General features: G+C 34.6%; 1 protein-coding gene and 1 non-coding gene across 2 annotated transcripts in view; both read right to left on the bottom strand.

Moving 5' to 3' along the window:
* The window catches only part of LOC115987373 (laccase-15-like), a 42,644-nt gene that overhangs the window by 17,600 nt on the left and 8,557 nt on the right, over window positions 1-16,487 (bottom strand). The gene's annotated exons all lie outside the window — the stretch shown is intronic.
* Window positions 10,512-10,618, bottom strand: LOC115988253. The gene has a single exon (XR_004091423.1). It is a non-coding gene; the product is annotated as a small nucleolar RNA R71 (small nucleolar RNA).

The following is a 16,487-nucleotide window of genomic DNA, read 5'->3' as shown; positions in this document are numbered from 1 at the left end:
TTTGTCTAATTTTTAGAAATCTTCATTTTTTTTTATGTCGACCGTAAACTTAATAGGTTGTATTTTGATTCAAAAATCTAGGTCTATAAACAAGTCATTTAAGTATCGATTTATTCTTAAAAATAGACGAAGATTGTGATTCATAAAATAATATATTCTTGGGTTCTAATGTTAAAACTTTGACTTCTAACTAACCTTCATCCAATAATACCCTTTTGTATCTCAAATTAAATTATAAAGTAATTCACTTGTACATTTAATTGGGTTTATAGTACTATTTTAGACTATTATGCACTGTTTGGATGTAGTATATATTAAAGAAAGATCATATCCGCGTATAAAACTTCCATTTTTTAAGGAATTTAAAAAAGCCATGCTAAGCAATTTTATCCCTTATTTTGAATATAGAATATACGAAGATAAATTTTTGGCTCACCACCGTGAGAATATATATATAAATATATGCCCTTAGTTACAAAAGAAGAAACTTACATTTTCTGCAATAATACTTGCAATCTGCAAATTCAATGGCTGGCAGAAAGAAAAGCATTATTATCTATTAAAACTGTGTATAATTATATAGTAACTTGGAAAATTTCTCAAATACATACGGAGCTGACTGTTGGTTAGCTTGAGCTGACAGATTTTGCTAACTAGAACCATAAATGCATGAACCTCGGTGATCACTGATATCAATGTGGTAGACTTTTGAAGTGCAGCTAAGGCTATCATTGATTTCTTCCCGATTTGTAGTCTAGTGGCGGACAGGGTGTAAACTTAACGGAAGGGATGCCCAGCTAGCATGCACTGAAATTTAAGAAAAAAAAAAAAAAAAACGAATGGTGAAGTTGATATAAAATATATATATATATATATATATATATATATAAATCATTCTTTCTAAATTTTAATTGCCAGAGAAAAATTCTTATAAATGTCTACTAACCTAATATTTAGGGTTCGTTTAGTTAGAGATTTTTAGTATAATTGTTTAAATATTATGAAAATACATGTAAATTCAAAAATATTATAAAAAAAATTGTTTTTTAAACAATCCTATCAAACATCCCTTAAATTATAGTATAAGGTTAGTACACTAACCTAATACTAAATTAATTATTCATAAAAAAAAAAAAAAAAAACTTATAAATTAATTTGACTTTGCACTAACAATTGGCTTATAAGAAAATGTAACCCCATCACCGTGCATTCTTGGTGCGTTAGTCACTCCATAAGTATAAGTGCTTGTGGGGTGTGGGAGGTAAGGATTAGGGTTCAAATCTCTAGGAAGGAGTTTCAAACACACACTTAGATTAAGATAAAGTAAAAATTTTATCTTGTATTAAAAAAATAAAAAATAAAAAAAATAACCCCAAAGCCATTAATATTTGTGGGGGTGCTTTTGGACATGCTGTCGGACATCAATATCAAAGTAGTTAGTGGGATTCTAACAAGGTGTGTGAAAGTGAAGGGTTTCAACAAAGTTTCAATAATCTTTAAAGAAGTTGTGGTGTGCCAAATGACTCAATTTTAAAAGGAAAATTACCAGATATAAGAAGCTTTTATTTTTATTTTTATTTTTTTGGAAAACCAGAAGTCAGAATCAACAAAGCAAATACTGATTTTATTAATTTCAACAGGAGTTCCTAAAAAAAAGTGAGATTATTATTATTATTGTAGGGTCTGATTTTTCTAGTCCGGTGCAAGATGCTTGGGACTTTAGACCAACGAGCCCGGTACAATGAATTTGTAGAAAGTGGGTCAAAGGGGTAGGCTTTGATGTATGAACAATAGTTATCATGGCGTTTTACTTGGTAGGATGAGATGGACTGAGTTCATCTGGGAGAATTGGTATTCGGTACAGCTCCGAGAGCCCTTTCTAGTCCCTCTTATGTGTTAAGGTGTCTTTTTCCCCTGCCCTCCTCCTTTCTATTTACTCCCCTTTTATAGCAGTTTTCTTCCTCCTAAATGGGGCCCCTAGGGTAGGTACTTGTCCTATCAGCCCTTCTCTCTAGTTGTTGGGAGTGGTTGTAAGGACAGAAAAGTATGGCTGTGTTAGGCACAAGGCCTTGAATGCAATAATGGCAGCCTTTCCTTCAAACATTTTCGTTGTCCTTTTTTGCTTTAGTACTTTTCCCGCTCCGTGGGATGATAGGAAGCGTCACTACCGGTGGTAGGTTACCTCCTCCATCCTAGGCTACACTGTGCTGAGGAGGGCTCTCCCCGTGGCCCAGGAAGGGCTTTTCCTCCCCGCGACCAAGGAGGGATTTTTCCCTTGGGCTAGGCCTTTGGCCCAATATAGACATCGACGTGGGCCTATTAGTCTTTTACTCCCCACAATTATTATTATTATTATTATTATAAGGGTTTTATTAATGTATGCGCTTAGGGTATATATTAGTAGAGTATTTTAAGAAAAATTTTATTGGAATTGAAAAGGCTGTTAAAATGTTTGACAATTTTTTTAATTCCCTATAATTAAAAAAAAAATTAAAATAGATTATAGTGTATGATTAAAAAAAAAACCATTTATTTATGATTTTAAAAAAAACTCAAATTTTGAGTAATACTAAATGATAAAGGGGTTTTACTGACATATTCTCTAAGGACATATGTTATTAAAAAAGCTTTTTAGAAAACTTTTTATGAAAAAAATGCAAAAATAACTAACCAATGTGACAACTTTTTCAATTTTTCATAAAAAAGTTTCTTTTGGATGGTTGCCCATTTTTTCCTATTTCCCAACCCACCCACATGAAAAGCCCCCTATGTTGGGGAGATAAACACTTTGGAGAGCTTCCTTGAATAGTTAATATAACATATAGAGACACACCTTAACCCAAAAGGTTTAACCCCAATGGATATGTGATTAATTACGTTATATTAACTACTTATTATTCTCATCTTTATTCAATTTGAGACTTCACTCACACGTGTAGCCCAATAATCTCCTTTTCATGTGTGAGTCTCTACCTCTCTATGGGCTTCAAGCCCTCACTATAGGCCATGAACAAGTCATACTCACTCCCCTTTGCCTAATGGGTTTTTCAATTCATCAATGCATCATCCATGGGCCTTTCGTACACCATCTATGGGAACCATGTGTTAACCCCGCATGCACATCTAGTGGAATCCCGCAAGTCCATGTCCATGGGAATCTCATTCTACACCATTATTTAGCACCATTAGCAATATTCCTTTGTGGGGCATTTATTTGTTTTTTCCAGGATCTTTGTATATGGGCTATTTAGGCTTTCTTTGTCCACGTTGGTGATATGAACCCATGGGTAGAATTTATCCTTGAAAACTAGCTTACAAAGGGAGGGTGCTTAAGAGCTTATAAATACATGGTTAACCTTATACTTAACCAATGTGGGACACTATAAACCACACTCTGCAATCGACGTCCATGACAGCTCACTCTAGTGACACTGGCCTGTTGGTAGCCATTTCTCTTTTTGGTGTCTCCACTCAACTATTAGTAGTTTTAATCTAGCCTCTAGGTCGCCCTTTCTAGAATCCGACCACAAAGCCACAACTCATTTGATCACATATTCAATGAGCTACACCTGATTAATCGAGGTAATGGTTAGCTCTAATACCAAATGATTGGAACCCATGGGTAGAACTCACCCTTGAAAACTAGCTCACAAGGGAAAGTGCTCAAGAGCTTATAAACACATGGTTAAGCTTATACTTAACTAATGTGGGACACTAGGATCATAACAGTTAGGTAGGGACCACCATGAACACCTCACCACCTTCACCGCACACTACCATAGGTTCTAATACCACTTGTTGGGGAGATAAACACTTTTGGAGAGCTTTCTTAAGTAATTAATATAACCTATAAAGACAAACTTTAACCCAAAAGGCCTATGCCCAATAGATATGCTCAGTTATGTTACATTAACTACTCATTCTTCTCATCTTTATTCAATATGAGATTTCACTCACACGTGTAACCCAACACTTTATATCATTAATATCATCACCTACACCCCTTGTTATACTCTATTTTTCTTGGCTTTTGTCTTTAATCTCTATGCTCTCTGCTCACCGTGTGTCTCAAGCTCTGTGTTCTTTTCTCTTCTCCAAATCCTAGTTCTCTCCTTCTCCTTCTTCTTCTTCTTCTTCTTCTTTTATTTATTTATTTTTTTCTTTCACAAGTCATACCACTTCTTCTCCAAACCCAAAAAGATTGAACCACCACCATTGCTTCGGCTCCGATCTCCAGACCACCGACGAATCTACTCTAATCCATGGCGAAAGAGAGAGGACAAACCAAGAAAGAAGAAGAAGAAGATAGAGGATAGAAGAGAGTGAGAGTGTCAAGCTTGAAGCAGAAATACAATTTAAAAAACAAAATTTTGGCTCTGGCAAGGAAAGTGTCTTGCCATAAGAGGCATGTCACTGATCCTTGCTAAGAATTTTGGACCAGTTTGGTGAGACTGATGCGTAAGTTTTTTTGAATTTTTAGTTATATATTTGTTGAAATATTAAAATAGCTAAAAGTTTGTCCAAGATTAAGTGTTAAAACCATGCAAGTCTGTTCAAGAAACAAGTGAAAAAGTGTTGGATTTTAAAACTCGACAACTACTATCTATCGAGGTTTAAAAAGCTGTTGAAACCCGATGCTCGATAACTTCTCGACAGATAAGCTATCTATTGAGGTTTATGAAATTCAGTTTTTCAAAGCTGATTTCAATCTAATCCATGAATACATGTTTGAGCTTTCTTTTCTCACAACCCTAAATATATATAAGAATTTTTTTAAAGGCCGTCAAAGGTTGCGCAAGTGTAGAGCAAAGTTGTGTTCATGCAAATTGTGACCGGAGATCGAATTTGCCCTAATTTATCTTTCTCTTGAAGAAGCTACTATATTTGTATACCGTCGGGTTTTATGACTAAGAAGTTTCGTGATCTTCATCGTGTGATGAACTGAAGAACTTTTCAGCCAACATCTTTCTCAAGTTGATGAGTAAGCCGTGTATTAGGATTTGCGCATCGAATTGGTTAGTCATGTACTAGGAGCCATGTAATAAAAGGAGAGATTGTTACTACAGAACAAGCCCAATTGGGCATTAGGGTAAGGGATCAACTGTAAGTTGTAATAAGGTACTGGGATTCTTTTGCTTGTAACCGCTTGTTGTGGTAATAGTGAATTCTCGGGAGTGGTGACCTTAAAATCATCCGGTAGGGTTTTTTGCCATATAGGTTTTCCTCATTCATAAACAAATTACTATGTCAATTTAATTTCTGCTGCATTTAGTTAATTGGTGATTTGTTTGTACTACCACTCGTATTACATGCTAATTGAATTAATTAATTAACTTGGCTAATTAATTTTTTAATTCATCAAAAAGGGTCAATACATTCTTGGCCTATCAAGAAAGATATATATTAGTAGTATGATAATCAATCTTAGGAAATCAATAAGTGAATTAATCCGGCGTTATTTAAACATTAGAACTTCCCTCCAATGAGAATGAGTTTAAAGGTTTTTTTTTTCTTTTTTCCTTTCTGGAGAAGAAAGGTTTAATTGATTTGATTTGCTAACTATTGAAGTTTTATTTTCTTATGCAGATTATCACAACCAAAAGAAGCTGCAGTTGCTTTAATCCAAACTAATAAAATTTTGTATCAAATCAAAAAAATTTAAAAAAAAAAAAATATATATATATATATATATACACACACAATAACAAAATTGTTATAAGAGAAAGTGAACGAGGGATAATGGTAAAGACAAAATAATATTGATAAAGAAAGAAGAAGAAGCCATGTGCTTAAAAACAATTGTCACACTTTCACGTAATAACTGTCATAAAAAAAATTTTGTATTTTCGTTTTTAGTATTGATTATGATAGAAGAAAAGATGCAAAGAAGAAAAAAAGTTGTAAAGAAGGAAAGCAACTTGTTATTTTTATCTAAAAAATTTGTTTTAGTTTTTAGACCCTTGAACACACAATAATTACCTAATTTTATTGCCAAGTTGTTACTCAAGTCAGTTATGTAGATCTTAGGTTAAACATAAATCAACCATATCATGCAACGGAAAAGTAAATAAGACACTAATGTGATGACCTAGGAAAACCAATAAAACAAACCAGTTTTAAGGTAAAAACCTGAAGGGACCAATTCTAAGAAGAACAATCCACTATCAGATAAAAGTTTACAATAAAAAATATTTAACTCATTGTAAACTTAACAATGATTACCAAACCTAGCTCTAAAACCCTCAGACACCTTTGATGTGGATCTACTCCAACATGAACCTATAGTTCACGCTTTTCTCTTTAGTACACTTGATATCTAATGCTTGGGTTGCAACTTTGTTCAATCAGTACTTCTGGAATAAGATTGATTTTTGGTAGATGCTTGAAAGAGTTGAAGGCATAAAACCTCTCAAATCTAAAAAAAAGTAGCTCTCCAAGAGTTGAAAAACATAGTTTAGGGCTTTCTTTATATAGCAAGTAAATCTGGACTGAAACTCTAAACGTTGGAAGAGCTGATGGGATTTATTTAAAATCTGCAGAATCATAGTTCGATCGATCGAGTTAGCCTAATTTTTAATTCCTGAACCTGCAGCTTGTATGTTTTTGAATTTTGACTTATAGCACTTTGAGCAATGTCTAATATGACTCACAGGCTCTAAGATATATACCTAGAAAAGTTTATGTACACAGTTTGCCAACAAATAAATCATTAGAACCTAACAATTTGCTGCAACTTTTTTTTGTTGTTATAATTTTATCATTCCTCTTTAATTTTAACGTTTAGTTATATATTGTGGGAGGGTCGAGGATCGAGGAGTCCAATCTGAGGATAAATCTGCCAACCCAAGCAAATAAAGGCAAACAAACTCTTAGAACTATGCCCACCCAAGGAGAATTAAAGGGCCAAACGGCAACTAGCAATCCCGAAAAACCCAAGGATAAGGGAATATATGGCAAAGGAAAGGTACAAGATGTGTAAGGGTGGAAGAAGGAAGTTTCCTAAAGAAGACACCTCCCACCTTTACATTCAATACTCTACACCAACCTAACTAGTTGCATTAAAAAGGAAATGACCACTGAACAGTGACTTCACAGCTCAAAGCTCTTTCTACCACCTCTATAAGGATCCTAATGGGACAAGCATCCAAAGAGTTCCCCTGAAACATACAGAAGAAGGGCTAAGATGTAAAGGAATGGGCTATATAAGGAAAAGAACCCCCCAAAAAGAGGGGATGACCAATTTCCAAGAAAAAAGTATCAAGGGTGAAAACTAAAAAGGACCCTATAAAAGAGATATCATCTTTGTCTTTCAATAAGAAACCTATCCTCGGACTTGTCTGAGGATGAATTTTTATTGAATTGCTGTCCTGTTCTCGCTTATTAATTACTCTGGTTCTATCAGTCTTAGGCTTGTGATCTTCTTTGCATTGCAGTTGACTCTAAAGCCCACTCTCTTAACAAATTTATTGATTTGGGCTTAGCTAGAAAGACTAGGCATCACTATTCCAAGTGGGTTTAGGCTTTTCTTTTTGAGTCCTTACATATATCTATATATATATAATTATATATATATATATATTTGAGCAATAAAATATAATAAATACTAACTAGGAAAAAAAATTAAGAATAGTTTTACATTTAAATATTTATTAACAATTTGTTAATCCATATCTTTTGCTCATATCAATTTTATTTATTTAGTGAATTTTTCTTTTCAAAATGTTTCATATTGGGTGAGGTCTTCTATTCTTACCAACATTCTTTTATTTGGATAGATACCTTAAAACTAGATATAAAATAACAAAATGTGAATCAAAAGGCTTGTATTTATTGAATTTAGCTTCTAATCCGTGTAAATGCATAAAATTTTTATTTATATATTTTTAAATAATTTTGTTTCTTTTATTGCATCATCAAAGGTACTTTACTTTTTTATACAACATCAGCAAAAGTAAATCATAATTCATCATATTAATATACATTAACACAATTTGAATAAGAGGGAAAAAAAATTAAACTTACAGCAATGGAAGAACAAATACCGTTCTTCATAACATCATAAAAATTTAGATTCATAACTCAAAATAATTTTATAAACCTAAAATAAACCAAAAGTCAAATAGTTTAACCCTTCTTTATGGACTTCATGCTTTCTCCCTTAAAAGTCTTATGGATATAATGTTTTGAGCAACCAAGCTATTGAGGATCTTTTTACATATTTGGACACATCAGAATGTTAAATTGATTCCAAATGAAGAATACATACAAATGCGAAATTAGTTTTACCATCTAAAATATAAATCATGTAGAGTGTTAGATAGCTTATCATTTCCTTTTCCTTTAAACATGTCTAATAAAAATTTCTAACTCAAAATTTTACTTATAAAAAAGAGTCCAATAAAAAAAAAAGCATAGGAAAGTATCAATTAGAATATAATCATATGTGCGGGCCAAAACTCAAGTGAAAAGTGATGTGCATTGATAATAGCTTAATTTTGCATATTTATATAATTGTTAGAAAGCATTATCATACTTATATTGAGTTAATTCATGCATTTTATATTTGGTTTTGGAATAATGCTGAATAATCAATTTTGTGCTTAATTGAATTTTATTGCATGAATTTGTCTTTTGTAGGAGAATGAAATTAAATAAGTGGATTTGTGCAAAGAAGAAAGCTAATAGACTTTACTTTTAAAAGGGCCATGATGAAGTTAAAGAAGACCAACCCAATTAAATTTAAGTCTAATTGGAGTAAGGAATCAAAGGAAATTTGCACCAAATTCAAGTCCAATTCGGATTAGGATTTCAGCCTGCACATTAGTTAGTATTTTTGGCATAACTTTCTACTCAAATGTCCAATTGAGATGATTCAAGTTTAGTTGGAAAGTTAACTTAAAGGGATAAAATTTGTAATTTACCAAAAGTCCAAATTTTGGCATAAAATGGGCCAAAATCGTTTGTTAAGTGAAGCCTAAAAGTTTGGAATTTTCTCCAAACGGGAATTCAACTTGTAATAGGATTCCTTGACCCATTTAAAGGCTCTTTAAGGCAAAATTTAGGGAGGCTAGTGCTAGGACTGGGGACTGAAATATAGAGCACGGCTACCTCTTTCGTTTTCCTCCATGACAATTATTTTTATTTATTTGTCTAGTTTAATGTTTAATGTTTAGTATTTTATTATTGTGTTTTATTTCAATTAATATGAGTAGCTAAATTTATAATTAGGGTTGAGGATGAAACCTTATTAAGAATTATCAGTAATATTTATGTGACTTAATTTTTCCCACAATATTTGTTTTTTAATGATTTAAATTGTTCTTACTTCATATCAATTGACTAAGATGGGATTCTAGATATGAGTCCAATCATGTTTTTCTCATGATTTAAGATTTCCTTTAATTAATTGAATGCTTGGTTTATTATTTCTTGATTATAAAATTGGATATCTCTTGTGATTTGTTTTTCAACGGATACAATTGATAATTTGATTTTATACTTAAGAAGCGAAGAAGAACATGCTTTTGATTTTTAAATAGAAGTTGTAATGATAATATTTTTCATGATAGCAAGATTGATTTTTAGATTATCATGTAGTGGTTGGGAAAAATTAATAATCATAAATATATGTTAATATGAGTTAACAAGGCGGATTCCTAAACCTTCATTCCTTTCTCTAGGTTGGTTACATCTCTTTACTGCTTTATATTATGTCTTTGCTTAGTTTAATTATTTGCTTAGTATATTTAATTTCAAAACAACCAAATTTTATTAAACTAGATTAGGATTAATTTGGTTAAGGTTTAATTAATTTTCCTACGTTCATTCAAGTCCCTATGGGTTCAACATTGTTCTTGTCAAACTGTACTTCAGTACGGTTTGTACAATTGTGAGTACTTTAAAATTTCACAACAAGTTTTTGGCACCATTGCCCGGGACTTGGTTAGGAAAATAAATTAGGTCTTAATTAAATTTTTCTTTTCTACTAGTTGTAGTTAAAATTGATTTTTTAAATAGAAAAAAAAAGAACCAAAAAAAAAAATATATATCATTTCTTTGTGCTTGGTGTATGAGAACTTGGATACGTGATAATAAAAGATACTCTTGTTAGTTTTGATTATTCATCCACAATGGGAGAAACCAGAGATGATTCAAAAACTCTAAGGGAGTTGTTCTCACCCATAACCACCAACCCTCCATCTTGCATAGTATTGCTTGCAACTACTGCTGCACATTTTGAGTTGAAGCCACATATAATCCACCTTCTTCCTACTTTCCATGGATTGGATAGAGAAGACACTTATATGCAAGTAAAGGATTTTCTTCAGATTTGTGCTACTTGTAAGTTCCAGAATTTCACTAATGACTTTATTCGCTTACGTTTATTCCCTTTTTCCTTGAAGGATAAGGCAAAAGCATGGCTTAATTCTCTATCACCTGGATCTATCACTTTATGGGAACTATTGTTCACAAAATTCCTTTCTAAAATTTTTCCAATAGCCAAGACCAATGCTTTAAGGAGAGAAATGGTAGATTTTTATTAGGATGAACATGAGAAATTTTATGAGAGTTGGGAGAGATTTAAGGACTTGATCTTAAAGTGTCCCCATCATTGTTTTGAAACATGGAGACTAGTACAATATTTTTATAATGGTTTGACTCAGACAAATTGTAACATAATTGAGTCCATGAATGGTGGTGTATTTTTGAGTCTAACAGATGATGTGGCATACAAATTTCTAGAAGATTTATCAGAAAGTTCGCAACAATGGGATTTTTCCAATCGTAGAGAGAGCTCTACCCCTACGATTAAGAAAGGAGGATTGTATGAAGTTAGTGAAGATTTTGACATAAAAGCTAGGTTGGACAATCTCACTTGTAAGGTTGAAGCTTTAGCTTTAGGTAGAGGGGTGAATTCTATTAATCAAATTCAAAGTGAAACATGCTCTATTTGTAGGAGTCCTACGCATATAACACAAATGTGTTCTTCCACAGTTGTTTACCCTGATTTTTATACTGAGCAAGCAAATGCATTGAATAATTATTAAAAACCATTTGCTAGTCCATTTTCAGAGACATATAATCAAAATTGGAGGAACCATCCTAATTTCTCATCGAGGCAAAATCATCCTCCCACAAATGTAGGTGGACAACAAGTGCATCAACAAAGTCAATTTCGTCTACCTACTCAAGCATTTTCTCCCATTCCTCAATCAACTCCTCAGTTTATGGCATCACTAAGACAACAATCATTTTTAGAGAAGTCTCTCAAAACTTTCATACAATCAACTAGCCAAGCCATTCAAGAGATGAAAAGTTCCATCCATTTGAATATTCAAGCTATTTCAAAGTTGGAAAGTCAAGTTGGCCAGTTAGCAGCCTAAGTTGGAGAGAGGGAAAAAGGAAAGTTTCCTAGTCAACCTATACCCAACCCAAAAGGGTAGTATGTCATCAATGGTTATTCTAGTTCTACTTATGCATATGAATTTGTTTAGTCTATTACTACCCTTAGGTTCGAAAGACAAGTTGATAATCAAGTGAAAATGCCAGAAGTGGAGGATAATGAAAACGCTATGTTAGAGGAAAAAGGAGTTCACCGTTTGCAAGATGATCATAGAGAAAAGAAGGACAACCCACCCTCCATTCCAATTCAGGATCTTAGTTCCCCTCTTGATAAGAAATTTGATTCTAAAGCTCCATTTCCTCAATGGTAAATTAGTCCTCAAAAAAGTGCACAATTTGGAGATATTTTAGAGGTTAGTAAGTAAGTGCAAATAAACATTTATTTCTTGATGCAATTCAAAAAGTTCCTCCTTATGCCAAGTTTCTAAAAGATCTTATGACAATGAAGAGAAAGACAAATGTCCCTAAAAAGGCATTTTTGAAAAAGCAAGCCAGTTCAATCATTTAGAATAAATATATGGTGAAATGTAAGGACACTGGATCTTGTATAATTTCATGCAAGATTGGGGATCATTTGATTGAGTGAGCTTTGCTAGATTTGGGGGCAAGTGTGAACTTAATGCCATATTCAGTTTATTTACGACTAGGTTTGGGGGAGTTGAAACCTACAACCATGATACTCCAGTTAGCTGACAGATATGTGAAAATTCCTAGAGGTATTGTTGAGTATGTGTTGATTAAGGTAGATGCATTCTATTTTCCTGTTGATTTTGTTGTGTTAGACACTGAGTTTGCTCTAAATGCTAGTTCACAAATCCATGTCATTTTGGCTTAGCCACATCCAATGCTTTGATCAATTGTCGGAGTGGTGTAATGAAGATTTCTTTTGGAAATATGACTGTTGAGCTTAATATTTTTGACATAAGTAAGCAAGTACCAGACAATGAGAATATATGTAAGGTTAACATGATTGGGAGCCTAGTTCAAGATAATTTCATACAATCAAGTTGTGAGGATCCCTTGAAGGCTTGCTTAACCCTTTTTGATTACAATCTGGATATTAAAATATCAATTGAGGAGGTCAATGCATTGTTGGATTTTGTTCCTGTCTTAAGTACTAATAGCTGGCAGCCAAGAATGGTCTCTTTTCTACTTTCTTCATCCCCACTCCCATCTATTGTAGAACCACCAAAGTTGGATGACTTTTGGGAACATCACTTGATAAGTATACTTCAAGAGCAAAAGGAAGCTATAGGTTGGACAATTACTGATATTAAGGGTATTAGTTCCTCTATAGTTATGCAAAGAATTCACTTGGAAGACACTGTAAAAGCTTCCTAACATGTTTTTGACCCAAGTTACACTCTCATTGGACTAGTCCATTCATAATATGCATTATTTATCTCCGTGGTGTTGTTGAGGTTTGGATGGTCTTGTTTATCAGGACTGATCTCTAGTTGTGTTAAATCTTTTTGTAAAAAAAAAAAAAAAAAAAAAAATCCTTTTTTTTATTTAAATTCGAGTAGTTCATAGATAAGATTTTTAGGAGTGTCTTACTAGTACTCGTGTCAGACACGTGTCAAACACAAGTACTTGGCCAAAAAAGGCATGTTCATGCATACAATTAACAACATTCCTACTCAATTGGTGTGAAAATATTGTAAAAATTATTATATATGTAGCATTACTCCACTAAAAATGAAAGATATGCAAAAGAGAGAGAGAGAGAGAGAGAGAGAGAGAGAGAGAGAGAGATTACCAGTGAACTATCACCCTATAATATCCTTCATTGTGAACATTGACATACATGGTGTCCCCTTTGTGCACCTGTATAACTGGCCTTGGCAAACTCCCATTTGCAACTAGCATGCTCTCTGCGCTGCACATCTTCATGAAGTTTTTCTCTCTAAGCTGGAAATGAAGTTAGCATATATATTACCTTTTAATGAGTATAACTGTTGGAGAGGATAAAACTGAAGTAGACGGAGCCATTCAACAAGGTTAACCATAGGCAACGGTATTAACTAAGTGGACTGTTGAGAAGTATAGATAAAATGACAGACGTGACAGGTTACGCCCCTGACGGAGAAAAAGGAAGATGGATGGAGCCTCCATAGTGGACGGATTCAAATTAAACGAATGCAGGGGAGACAGATAGTAGAGCCACATGGCATCTATGTGGCCTAAGTGGTCTCCAAGAAACCCCAAATGAAAACATCTTGCACCTTACGAGTAACCCTAATCAATGAAATCTCTATATGGTAAGAATCCCATGAAAAACATTTATTTATGAAGATCTTCCCCATAAGGAAACGTCTTCTTCGCCAAGAAAACCAAGGTCGGTTCTACACTACTATAAAAAACCCAAAACTCCTAAAACCAAGGTACGTATAATTTACCCCAACTCTGGTGCTCTAGAGTTGTGAAATTTCTCTAACTTAACCTTCAGAGAGTCTTTGGCCGTTACTAAACTGGTACTCTCTGTAGGGTTTTTCTTCTTCTTTATTATGCAGATTTTGTCTAAGGCACGTGAGGACAATGCAACTTATTAATAATTTTCGGCATCATCAGTTGATGCCATATGTGGGAAAGAAATCAGACCAGAGGCCATACTACTACTTTCTAGACAAAGAGTTGCAAGGTACTTACGCACTCGATAGCAACCAACAATAATGAAGAGCCACACACTACTGCCCTTGAAAGATAGGTGCAAACCCTAGCTACGGCGGTGGAACACCTTACTAAGCAAAACCATGACTTGGAGGAACAGCTGCGCCAAAGGGATGCTAGGCCCAACAGTCACGGATAAGAGCAAGAAGGCACCAGCGCTGAAAAAATGGACTGAAAAGGACCGAGAGGCAACAACGTCCTAGCAAAGAGGAGCAACAAGATACTAGCCATCCTTCCATCATAAAAATAGCACCACCACACATGGTCGCAAAGATGCAGATTGATAAGCCAAGAATGTATTAACCCCTTATGATATATTAATTGATTAATTAGTCAAGTTTATTAATTAATCAAATTATAATGCAAAGCATGTGGTAGCACAAACAAATCACCAATTAACTAAAGTATGTAGTGGAAAATAAATTAGCACGGTGATTTGTTTACGAATAAGGAAAACCTACCTGGAAAAAACCCCATCGGATGATTTTAAGGTCACCACTCTTGAGAATCCACTATCATCAAAACAAGCGGTTACAAGTAAAGAAATCCCAGTACCCTATACCAACCTACAGTTGAACCTTTACCCCACTACCCAATTGGACTTGTTCTATAGTGACAATCCTTCCTTTCAATACACGGCTCCCAATACGTGACTAACCAATAGATGCACGGATCCTAGTACGTTACTTGATCACCAACTTAAGAAGGATGTTGGCTGCAAAGTTCTTCTGTTCATCACACGATGAAGATTATAAGTTGCTTGGTCTCAAAACCCTATGGTGTACAAACACAGCAGTTTCATCAAGAGAAAGAAGAATTAGGGTAAACTAGGTTTTCGTTCACACTTGTGGAATTATGCTCTTATGCAACTTCATCACCTTTTACGGCCCTTAAAATAATCCTTATATATGTTTAGGATTTTGAGAAAAGAAAGCCCAAACATACATTCACAGATTGGATGAAAATCAGTTTTGAAAAACTGAACCTCATAAATCTCGATAGATACCCTATCTGTCGAGTAGCTATCAAGCCTTGGGCTGAAACAGCTCTTTTCAACCTCGATAGATACTAGCTGTTGAGCTAGCTGTCAAGATTTAATGAACAACACTTCTTCACTTGATTCTTAGACAGACTTGCATGGTTTTAACACTTGAACTTGAAACATTGTTTCTTGAAGTATTAAACACATCCTAGATCTACCCAATTACAAGCAAAATGCGTTTTGTCAAAGGACTAGCCAATTACATAAAATGTTAACATATGTTCCTAACATGAATCACATATTTCCTAACACAAATGATGAAGGAGAGAATAGACTTCATGATGAACGCCCTCAGAGGACGGGTGTCAAGTGACCTTGATGAGTTAGTCCACCGAACGGACTCGCCTTTTACTCCACCCGTCACTTCATTATTCCCCCTTCCACCGAAATTCTATATGCCACAGGTAGAAGCCTACGATGGGTTAAAGGATCCCCTAGATTACCTCGAGTTATTCAAAACCCTCATGCACTTGCAAGGTGTGGTGGATGAAATCATGTGCCGAGCCTTCCCGACTACGTCGAAAGGTCCTGCAAGAGTATGGTTCATTACGTTGACACCTAACTCCATCAGTACCTTCAAAGAGCTACTTGTGTAGTTTGCCTCGCACTTTATAAGGGGGCACAGTGCCTAATGAGCATTAAGCAATGGAATGGGAGGAGGAAACATTGAGATCTTATATAACCCGCTTTAACAAGTAGGCCCTCTCAATTAATGAAACTGACGACAAGATATTAGTGGCTGCATTTACCAATGGGTTATGGAAGGGGAAGTTTCTGTTTTACTTATACAAAAATGACCTAAAAACCATGTCAGATGTACTTTATAGGGCTACTAAGTACATGAACGTGGAAGACGCACTACTGGCCCGAAAAGAGAAGCTCAAGAAGAGGGAAAGGTAAGAGGAAGCACGACAAGACAAGGGACGGAAGATGACTAGGACAGGAGACCGACGAGAGAATAAGCACTCCAAACCTCCTCATTGGGAGGTTCACAAGTTTCACCCCACTAACTGCCCCGATCAACCAAGTCCTGATGCAAATCAAAGACGAAGGAGCCCTGACATTTCTTGGAAAGCTAAAAGGAGATCCCAGTAAGAGGTCTAGAGACAAGTACTATCGTTTTCACCGTGATCATGATCATAATACATTCGACTGCTATAACTTAAAGTAGCAAATAGAAACTCTTATTAGACAAGGAAAGTAACAAAGGTTCGTCAGCAAAAAGAGGACGGACCCACCACAAGAGCAGACTGCCCTGAGGAAAACGAGCATCCTAGGCCCCCCTAGGAGATATAAGGATGATCGTAGGGGGAACTACAACTTCTAGTTCATTTAGGAAGGCACACAAAACCTACCTATGGATGGTTCAAAA

The sequence above is a fragment of the Quercus lobata genome, chromosome 4, assembly GCF_001633185.2.
Source record: "Quercus lobata isolate SW786 chromosome 4, ValleyOak3.0 Primary Assembly, whole genome shotgun sequence".
NCBI lineage: Eukaryota > Viridiplantae > Streptophyta > Magnoliopsida > Fagales > Fagaceae > Quercus > Quercus lobata.
Note: the sequence above shows the minus strand (reverse complement) of the source record. Positions and strands in the feature narration are given on the sequence as shown.